Source organism: Pezoporus wallicus, unplaced genomic scaffold (genome assembly GCF_028554395.1).
Source record: "Pezoporus wallicus isolate ANWC-B61680 ecotype Strahan unplaced genomic scaffold, APGP_CSIRO_Pwel_v1 contig_5690, whole genome shotgun sequence".
Classification (NCBI taxonomy): Eukaryota; Metazoa; Chordata; class Aves; order Psittaciformes; family Psittacidae; genus Pezoporus; species Pezoporus wallicus.
The window spans coordinates 315,134-325,798 of record NW_026642407.1 but is presented as its reverse complement, the minus strand read 5'-3'; the positions used below and the strand labels follow the sequence as shown (position 1 = coordinate 325,798).

Sequence of the window (10,665 nt, the reverse complement as noted above, 5' to 3'; positions counted from 1 at the left end):
TTTCTGTTTTTTTTTAGTGTGCATGTGCTATAAGAGAGTCTCAAAAGCAGAGCTGCTGCTTTGGGTTAGGAAGAACAAAAGCCTGTGCTAGGGATTTGAAAGCTTTGAGTTTAAATCATGAGAACAATTCATTTGCGATGAGCATTATATTATTCTAGGGCTTCCAGCACTTAGTTGAAATAATTTTAGTAGTAAAACTATAGTCTGTAATGCAATAATAATTTCTTATCTGCTGATGGATGCTGGGTGTCAGATGGTTGTATCTATGTTAGAAGGCTAAAGAGCCAAATGGGAGCAGAGCTGAAGTCGGAAACGAGGACCCCACATTCATATTGTATGCGTGGCTATGTTTTTCAGTCTGGTCCCATGTGCCGTCTGGCTGGAGCACAGGAATTGTCCTCCTGGAGTACCTTTCCAACACTGGTTTCACCCACAAGTCTGGTTCATACACTCTGACCTGCAGTGAGACGATCAGGAGATTTACTTCAGACCAGCACTACTGATCTAAACTAAAATGACAACCACCCCTCACCCTATTTGTACCTTTATCACTGAATGAGGGCAGTACAATGGCTTGATTTGTGCACAGAATCCGGCTGGCCAAGCAAGACTGAGCACAAATCTCCCCTTGCTTTCATCAAAAGGCAGGCAAGGCTTTGCTCTAAATCACTGCAGTTGACAGTGGTAAAGTACCAGCTGAAATACTATGTAGTGTAATTCCAGACTTTTTTGAAAGAGGTTTCTGGCCATGTGTAAGAGAAATTGGCTTCAGTTTGTAGATTTTATCTCATTTGAGAACATTCTTAAGAACTGATGGTCTACTGCATATTGGCACAGGACGTACAATTTTAAATAGGGAGAATTAGCTCTTTATCACTCTAAGCTAATACCATGTTTTCTGTGATACTGAGGGAAAAATGAATCTCCTGCTGCACAAGAAACGCTTCAGGAATTTGCAGCAATTTATTTTCTAATTGACCTGCACATTAAAGCAGAAAACACAAGCCTATGGTTAACTAAGCCCTTCCCCTCTCCTATTCCCAGTCCTTGCTTTCACCAGGAAAAACGTGGGCACATGGGCTGTCAGGAAATCTTTACACATCCTGTTGGGCTCCCCAGTAAGGAGATGCAGGGAACAGCATCCCAGGGCTCAAGTGGAGACAGAGCAGTTTGTATTCAGAGCCGTAGAATGTTATGTCAGAGCGGGTGAAAACTGGTGATCTGCCACCTGAGGTCCCTCTTCCACCTAGAATGTGCTCAGGGGTACAGGGAATAGTACCATGAGGCTCATCATCTTTCCCATGAAAATTGCATTCATCATGACTTGCATCATCTTGTCTTTAACAGTAGCCTCCCTGAAAAGGCACAAACCAACATACACACACCTCTAGATGAATATCTGTGTATGCAAAGTCACGTAAAAGATTTTTTATATTTATGTGGTGAGACAAAGCAGCCTGAGCAACCAAAAGATTTAGCTACAAAAGTTCCTTTTCCTGAGTAGCATAAATCCCACTAGTAGTAATTTCATCTAGAAATGGAAAGCATGGGCATTACATTATTTGAGCACAAGGGCCAGATTTCCCTGGTTGCCGTTTAGACCCTAACTCATATAAATGCAGCAGGAGAAACCTAAAATGATTTTGTTTCCTACTGGTATTAATTCCATTGCTGGAGAAAATGTAATTATATCTATATTGACATTATAATAACAACTTTACAGGCCAGCCTTCATTCTGTCTGTTAGGCCAGATATAAATGAAGCACCAGTGGAGACCTAAGGAATTCCTCAGTGTTCCTCGGTGGTGGTGTGTCTGGCCCAGCTGGTAATTTTAGCAGTAAGAGGAAAGTCTGTTCTGTGAAAAAGATAGTTAAGATTTAATTTTGTCTTACAAACCAAACCTCTCCATTTTGTATTGATCACAGCATCCTCAAACAAACTCCATGTAGACTGTGCGATATGCAGAGTAGGTTTTTGTCCTATATAGCTGTAAAACTTCGAATCCCAACATAAAGCCTTACAGCAGTTACATGTGTATGCATGTACGTACTACAATGTGGGTTTAAAGAGAGGAGGACTGTATTCATCAAGAAAGTACCGATAAGGTCCAAGCTTTCATTTGTGTTAGTGAAAACAGCCATTTCTTCATAACAGACCTTGTTACTTTCTCCAACACAGCCCTTTTCATACCCAGCCAACTTGCCACGTTGTGTCCATGCTGTTGGGGATAATCAGCAAAACCTCAGCGGAGATGTGCCACTCAGGTGCATGTTAAAACGCTACATGTTTTAGCATTTTTAAAGAACCACAACAAATGCACATGCATTTATATGAATGGAAACTTGCAACATACTGTAAGCATTTCGCATGAGGTTTTCATTAACTTTGTTGTATGACAAAACTAACCTTCCTTGTATTATGTATGTGCTCGGTGCACATTATTACTATGAGAAAATGGCAAAGAAAGAAGTGTGCAAGATTTGTAAAGTTCTGGTGGGGAGTGGGGTCACCAGCCCCACGTTACAGGCTGACCTTGCATTTCGGGGAAGGAGAACCACATATGCATTTCAGTTACAGTGATGAATTTTTCAGCACAGAGCTGATACATGATCATGGCAGACTGAGCACCCTGAAGACACCTTGCTGTTGTGAACTGTAATTGCCTGCTGGCTGTGTGAGCCTGTCAGGATCACCTGCATACTGGAGCCTGGCACCATGTGACTTATGGTTTTGCTTGCTTATTTATCAATTCTCAGTTGCCCCTTATTAAAAGAGTCACCCTCCAGGAAAATGGAAGTTCTTTCCTGGAATTTAAGGAGGTGGGAATTGTAGTAATTCACTGCTGATACAGTCATTTCATACACAGTGGCACTTTCAGGTATTTATCCTGGCTATATTAATTAAATATGTTATGGTATATGTACCAACCTATCCTATTGCTTTCTCAAAGGACTTTATCAGTGTGAGATATTGCTAGTTATAAAATTTAGATAATACAAGTATTCATTACTTCTGCACTGCCTGCAAGAGAAGCAGTACCAAGGGAGGGTGTCTAAATGCAAAGGGCTGAAGGATTTCTTTTTCCTTATATAATTCATAAAGGAAACAAGTCTAAAGAGGAAATTATTTGCAAGCTGAAACTGAACTAAATTACACAATTAGAAGATAGACCTAAACAACTTATAATTTTCAAAACTTAAGACTTTGGGTGAGAAGAATATTCCAAGACAATCAGAACATGTGAATTTAACAGGTTAAGAAAACACCACCAAACACACACAAATAACTTCATGTGTGGGTCAACTAAACTTAAATTTCTTTGGCTTTTTCATCCATACTCATACACCAAGACAAAATTCATCGTTATGGTCTCTGTCTAAGCACATCAGCAGTCATTGCCAAAGCTAACCATTATGTGTGTTGTAGTTTTATTTTTCCTCATTTAACCATACAAAAGAGAGGCACCTGCTCTGATGTGCCATCCCATCTCCCTCTGCTTTCAGTGGGGAGAAAGAGGAAAAGGAAGAAATCTGTGCTGAGGATGGGATCACTCCTCCAACTATGGGAAGGAAAGTGCTGGCGTATTTGAAACTGAGTTTTCTCTGTTAACCTGAATTCTTATCCATCCCTATACCACACACATGAGTTTGGAAGGTGACTGTGGGACACTCAGATATGAGGGCAGAAAGGGGCATATAAGAGCCATTGATTGACTGTGCACTTCCCCATCCTCTGCAGCTGGACATAGCTGAGACAGTTTGCTGGTGTTCACAGTCCAAGCCTGGAGCACAAATTTGGCTGAGCTTGTTCTTTCCATTTTCATATTAAAAGTATGTCCTGTGCATGGTACTTCTGGCCTTCACCACAGAAAGGCCTTTGCAGGCAGGGGCCAACACCATCACATTTTTAGAAATGCTTCATAGAAGCTTGCAGATTTCACAAGCTTACATTGGCTTCAGCAGGAAGAATTTTATGTGCTTTACCTGTGTTACCTGAGGAAATACAGCTTCCAAATGGTGATTTTTTTTTTCTTTCCAAAATACAGTTATAATATTATGGGTGGAGGGGAATGCATCTTGGCACTGGACCAGAGTTTCTTAAAGGACACTTGAACCATTTTAGATAAGGAGCTTTCCCAGCTTGTTAGTTCTTAACTGTAAGTTTGGCTTTTGCTGAACTTTCAAAATTTGATTGGTTAAAATTTGATCTAAGAGTAAATTTTAGAAATATTAGATTAAATGCCTCTTCTTTGATTTACCACCACAGTGCCTTCTCTGCAGTCAGCTTGTATGCATAATGCAAACGTGATTTCTGAATGTTAACTGGATCATAATCTTGGAAAAAAATTCAAGAGGATTGTGCAAATATTGTAGAAAACCTCAGGATAAACACACACACACTCAAAGTAAATATAAATATTTGGAAAGAATAGCAAATAAACTTTGCTTATGCACAAGAACTCCCACAGTACTAACAGTATTCCATCATTTTCCAAAGTCTGAGGGAACCTGTGTATTCTTATAAATCATTTTGTTCAGTTCTTGGTGCTTTAGAGATGCCTGAATTGGTTAGTGAGAAAGATAGCAGTGATAACAATCCCTTATAGTTCCTTTTTTCTCCCTTTTTTTAAAGGGCAATGATACCACCAAGTGTATAATTCTGAAACCAACAGAATTGCCACAAACCCACTGCTATTAAAATCACATTTACTTGCTTTTTTTTTTGGTTGGTTTTTACCTGGAAAGGTTTAGGAAGTCAATTTTTAATATATAATGCATTCAGTTGATAACAGATGTAATAGGAACATGACTGAATTTATAACTAGTAAAAGCGCACAAATGGCAGGAATAACTCTTTAAGAATAAACATGACCGCACTGGCAAAGCTCTAAACTTACTGCATGAAATCTAACAGGAAGCCAGTAAATGAAAGTACCGAAGTTTAATATTATGGGTCATCTCTGTCTAGTTTCATTTGGAATTACATTTTTCTGCTTCCAGATTTAACTACTTCCATAATATGAAAAAATAACATGCGAGTTAGAAATGCATGCATCAATTTGAATAGAATATCAGGTAATGTAAACTTTACATTTTCATCATAAAATCAAGCCACATGGAAAAAAAAATACTTTGCCAGCTACTGGAAAACATTTTTCCCCATTTTTTTACACCTTACCGAAGCTGAGTGATTTATTACCAGTGCTGTAGCAATACTTCAGTGCAAGGGAGAACATTTTTGTAGGGATCCTGCCCTGTCCAGAATACTAGAAATGTCACAGCGGTGTGCCTAGAAGAGTCCCACTTCCTTTTCTAGAGGATTTAAATCCACATCTGTGCATTTGGTTGATCATCTAAATTAAACTGAGTATGGCAGAGACTTCCTTTAGCAGTTTCCCTGTCGCTAAAGGAAATGAGACTTTAATTTTGTGAGTCCAATTACAGGATGACTGTTTAGCAGCCAAATATCAGGTCACATGCAAAGTAAAAGACAAATCATATGTGTGTCTCTGTAGATCGTTTTTGTCTATTACATTTCAGTATTTCAGAACTGTACTGTATCATATATAAAGTCTTGTTCCTGAACTAGAGAATCCATAGTCCATCTATATGACATACCACAGAGATGAAGGAAAAAGCAGATTTTTTTCTAAAGCCCATGAATTCTAAAATAGTCATAATCTGAAGCACACATTGTGGGTTTATTCACTTCTTTTTTTTCCATATTATCTGGTGTGCCATCTCATTCAAGTACTGCTACTGCTACATCACTAGGACATAAAACTTATGATTAAACATGAAAAAATGAACTAGTATATATCGGTGGTTCAGGGTCTTAGCTGGGATGGATCATTCCTTCCTTCTTCCTTAGCAGAGATTTCTTTATAAGGATTTGCTGGGACAAGAACTCACCCTATCTCCGGTCTCTATCACCTTCATGCACTTTGTCAGCTACTTACCTCCTCTAATCTACTACAGAAATATTAAATACTACACATGAAGCATTTATAGGGATGTTCTTGTGTAAATATACAGGTTTGATATAGTCGGCTGTTTGAAAAACAAACAGGAAAAATGGAGAATGGCTGCATATAAGACATCTCACAGCAAACTTACAATATAAAATATGAGCTCTTCACAGAATTCCTATGTTTTGACCTCCACCACTTTAGAAAATTGCTTTGCCAAGACTGAGGGCCAGACAACCAAAAGGCTTGTGTTACCTACCATATTCATAAAACCAAATGAAAACTTGGCTGTGTGGAACTGTAGCATTCTGGTTGGTATTTGTAATATTTTGATACTGCTTTCTGTGGGGTACCATTTCTGCAAAAAAAAAACAACCCTAAATTTCTTTTTTCTGTATCAACTTCCTGTGAACAGGGTCAGCTTCCAGGCATTTATAGCACAGTGAATAAAAAATTAGTGGTATAAATCAGGTGGCTCAATTATTTCAAGAGAGCTGAGTCAACTGCCAGTAACAATTTTCCAAATATTTGTGTATGAGAAGCTATGAGGCAGGAACTCTTCTCTGTATGTGTGTTCACCTTAACCTGAACTTGGTTGTGATACGCTGAATTACAGAGGAGCTAGTACTTGGTGGTTAAGTCTGCATTTGCAGTCACATAAAGCATACAAGTGTCCTGGATTTGCATCTAAAACTGATGTTCGACATCTAACCATCCAGCCTACCCCAGTAGAACACTGCAGAATCAAACTCTGAGTCTTGTCTCTGCTTGGCACTGCTCAGTGCCACATGTGATCTTTGTGCCTCTATAAGTGCACGGAGCAGGTGTGTAAGATATCAGAAGAATAACATTGTGGTAACTTTGCACAAGTGGACATGACCAGAATAATGCTAAAGGCCAGGGGAATTAGGTCTTACGAGTATAAACGTTGAGTGAAAAAAATAATTTATGTTTGTTTGAAAGAGCTCAGTAAGGCATAAAGATGTTCAGGAATGTTTAATCCTAAAGGGAATGAGATTTATCAAAGCAATTTGAAAGGATAATACATTCATATCTGCTTCTGCAAGCAAAGAAAAGCCAAGCGAGTCCAAAGCATTAACACTTAGAAGCTATTTCTCATGTTGCCATCATATAAGCTATTGTTCATTTTGCTATTGTTACCTCAAGTTTGATGTCTCAGTGAAAGGCAAATCTGTTTCTGGTAAACTATTATTAACTTGCAATAAGCATTAAGTTTACATTTAAAGATTAAAGCAAACATATATATATTCAGTACATACCTATTGCTCTGCTTTATGTCCTTGCTCTTGATTTTACAACCCATCATCACTGTGTTTCCCTCTTACCTTCTTAGTGAGTCCAGGAGCAACTGGAATCTGTACTGAAAAGAAAATGTAATTAATTCATGAAGTTTAAATACATAATGGACAAAACCTTCAAGCAGAGATCATCTCAGTTAGTATGGACCAGAGGAATTAGAAGATCTGTTACTATCAAACTCACTAGAGACAACGAAGCACTTTGCTAATTGTGTTGTTTTTCTCCCCTCTGAAAGTAGCTGTCACCCAAATGATCAAACCTTTCATAATACTTACTTAAGCATAATACTTACTTACCTTTCATAATACTTACTTAACACTTACTTGTCATTTATCTGACAAATCCCAACACTAGGGCTCCCCAAACTTAAAATTGCAATTAATTGTGCCATGAGAGGGTAGAAAGTTGGCAATTTTTTTCATTTCAGGGAAAGGATCATTACTGTGATAGAATCCCTCTACTCTTTCCAGAAGTGAACCTGCTATACCTATACCCAAGCAGTCTGCACGTCCAAATACTGAAGTCTTTACTCATGACTGAACTCCATCATGTGCAGTTTTTTATACTTCCGTAAATCTGGCCCTTTGCTTCTGTTTGTCCTCTATTCCCTCTAAACTTTTTGACTGGGTAAAAACAAACACATTGTTTTGAAACCCTTACAGAAAAGTTTATTTTTACAAGTATTTTATGAAGGATTTAAGAGTATAGTTTTCAGGTCATGCTCTAAATAAAACAAGATTTTGTTTTGAATAAAACTCCCTATACCTTTATTATAAGGAGAAGAATAAAAGTATGATTCATTTCTTAGGACAGACTGCTACATACACCTGTAAGTAATTTTAACAGGTTATGAGCTGTTCATCTCTACTTACATGTAACAGGTTCTTCTGAAGTTGTATGCCTTTATGTATAAACAAGCACTTTGATGGCAGATTTACAGTCATTTTGCAAATGCTACTAAATGTAGCTATATGTAAAATATCTGAGCCTATTCCAGCAAACTACTGGGGAAAAAAAGAAAAGAGGACATCTGACAACTTGAAGAAATCAAGTTCATCTCCCTAAATGCTTGAGAACCATGCAATCATTAGAGGAAGCAACCCCTTGCAAGACCATTGGCCATGTGAGGGTTAGGTATCACAGTCGTATTAGACTATTGCACATTCATGTGAGACATCAAAGACTACTTCAGCCTACTCATCATTTCTACTCATAAAACACAGCAAAGCTGTGATACTGGAAATGCTTAAATGCTTATGGATCTGTGTGTCCACTTCATGAACAGTGCTACTCTGTATCCCTGGTTTACAAATAGGGTATATCCTTGCTTTTGTGCCATACTATAGGAAGTTTAGGTAGGCTAAAAACTGTAACTGTATCTGGATTTACAAAAGACTTAACTGTAAACCTTCCAGTTAATTTCAATACACTCTTACCGGTTCTCCTAGATGCTTGATATCTGGAGAAACCTCATCCTCTGACCTTTGATTTTCCTTTTAATTGCAAATCGTAAGGTGAAAGTGTGGAGAATTATATTTCATTTCAGAGCACCTGTAGAGTTTTATGTTTGGTTTCTAATGCATGTAAAGTAAATTAATTGTAATTTATATAGTCCAGAAGTTTCTTTTTTCATGCTCTGCGGTGCACCATTAGTTTTATGGGGTATTAAACACTGGCTTGACTTAATACTAGGCTGTTTTGTTAAAAATGGTTTCAGTTTCCCAGTAAACTAAGTGGCAGAGCAATTCAAAACATATTGAATTAATTTAAAATATTAATATCCACAACTGGCTCTAAATCAAAAAGAATTACTCTAGACTTAGCCAGTTCTACTTCTGACAGTTCTTAGAATGTAGTAAAATATACTGCATATATTCACTTACTTTAAAACATTAAAACAACAATACAGGGACTGACAAAGTCTGTTTCTCCTCATGTCTAGGTCACTTCCTTATACAGGAGAAAATGGTCTTCTCCCTTCAATGCAAAAATAATCCTATAAATGCACTATGTCCCAGTGTGTATCCACTTTCTTGAACTTTTTGATTCTGCAATTAGATAAATCAGGCTTCCTAAATCAGACCTAAAGCTGCATGTACAACTTACTTTCAGTTCATTAGTGATGTGGGCCGTTAATGTCTTGGGACCAGATCCTCTAAACCTGTGCATGAATAGCTTCACCCCTAACCACTTGCAAGAGCTCTGGAAATGGCAAAAAGTGGTGGAACTGCACCATCCCCACCTTTCCAGCCATGCCAGGAACGTGCCAGTGCTGCTTGGCACTGGGTCACCATGGTCCCATTTTGGCAACCTTACCTTGCAGAGATCGAGAACACTTCCAATGTAGTATCTACATTGCAATTATTTGGTCTAGCAGAGGCCACTGAGGAGTCAGGAGAGATCAATAACCTGCAGTCATTTCTGACTGCAACTGTACTGGTTGCCTGGAGGCTGTCCAGCAAAACTCTCAGGCATTTCCCACTGCGCCTTTACACATGTAATGCCTCCTGGATTTGACCCACATGGAGGCTTGCTCCCACAACCTGTTCAGGAATGCTAATCATTTATTATTAATGGCTGTCCAGAAAGGGTGGTGGAAACCAGGGCGTACAAGGTTATTATTGTTTAAACATGTTCATTTTGCCTTTCTTCTCAGAAATATTATATCAGAAGATGTTGCCTTACACAGAATACCCAAACTGAAAGCTTTAGGACGTGTGAGAAAGACACAGTTAATTTAGAACAGAAGATAAGACATTTCCTTGAGGAAGCACTAATACCAGGCCTTTTAGCCCTCAAGTGTCATTTCAGATTACTGTACTACGGAGAAAGGCCTTCTAAATCTTTTTTATTAAAAAAGATTTGTCTTTTCTTTAATAAAGAAAGTTCCTGCCTAGAGGCTAAACAGTTTTAAACTAATTCCTGAATTACATCCCATTCCTGGACAGTTTATCAAAAAAGGAGGATGCAGCTTGTCTGTTGCCTTGTTAATTACATCAGACCAGAGAAAGGTTTCCTCAGTGACACAAATGGAATAGTTACATAAAAAAGATGATTAGAAATAGAAAGCCCAGACATACCTAACTTGCTAAAACTTGCACAGACACATCTATATGTGCGAATATACGTGCATACATGTTATAATAATGCACGAAAACTGGTGGCATAATTGTCCAAACTTGGTGGCTGAAACAACAGTTGAGCAAACAACTTTACTCAGCTTCTCTCTCCCTTTTTTCTGGCTGAAAGTTGGAAAGCATCAAACCCACTGATTTTAATCTACATAAGGTTTTGATTCATAAGCAATGAAATGACCTCACAAAAAGAAAAAAAAAATGCAGAAATCCTTTTACCTGCATGCTCTGAGTAGAAACAC

The 10,665-nt window shown here is 38.2% G+C and overlaps 1 long non-coding RNA gene across 1 annotated transcript; it reads right to left on the bottom strand.

Annotated features, from left to right (window-relative positions):
- Nucleotides 1-413: 413 nt before the first annotated feature.
- Nucleotides 414-8,347, bottom strand: LOC130610229 (uncharacterized). Its single transcript, XR_008975003.1, has 3 exons — nt 8,162-8,347; nt 7,250-7,345; nt 414-457 (listed from the first exon to the last, which is right to left on the bottom strand). It is a non-coding gene; the product is annotated as an uncharacterized LOC130610229 (long non-coding RNA).
- Nucleotides 8,348-10,665: the final 2,318 nt, after the last annotated feature.